Source organism: Octodon degus, unplaced genomic scaffold, assembly GCF_000260255.1.
Source record: "Octodon degus isolate 3935 unplaced genomic scaffold, OctDeg1.0 scaffold00088, whole genome shotgun sequence".
In the NCBI taxonomy this organism is placed as follows: Eukaryota; Metazoa; Chordata; class Mammalia; order Rodentia; family Octodontidae; genus Octodon; species Octodon degus.
The window spans coordinates 5506936-5507530 of record NW_004524664.1 but is presented as its reverse complement, the minus strand read 5'-3'; positions in this window follow the sequence as shown (position 1 = coordinate 5507530).

The window sequence follows — 595 nt, the reverse complement described above, 5'->3', positions numbered from 1 at the left end:
AAATGTGTAGAACAAAATTTAGTTATCTTCCAACAATTTCCAGTGATCTGTTGATTTTTTGATGGATGGAAGGATTGATTGATTGATTGATTGATTGATTAAGCTTTAAGCAAAGCACCCTTTAGGATCCTAATACCTGTTTCCCATTTGTTGGTGAAATGGGCAGATCATGCCAGCAGTTGCCAGTTATTTCTCACAGAAGCCAATTCTCTAGCTTCCTGAACCTTCATTCGCATGGTCTGGAGGTGACAGAGGCCTAGATAAAACAGCCAATTAGTGTCAGGTGTCTCCCTGCTATGTGAGTTTCCCAGCTCTGCTGCTGCCCTCCCCACCGCCAGCCCCCGGCAGCAATGTGAGCGAGGTAAACCCTTCAGGCAGGCAGTGAGATGCCGCTCCTGCTCGCCGGCTCTCGAGAGTCCCACAGCAAATGATAGTGGCAGGGAAATGTCTTAATCCAGCATGTTGTTTAGCATAATTGATGTTCAGATGCAGCCTTGGTAGAAACAAGCCCAGTTAATTGGTCTCTCAACCTACATTAGCTCTTGCATTGTAGCCAATTAGACAGAGGCCAGAGGGCCCTCTACTCTGCCATCAG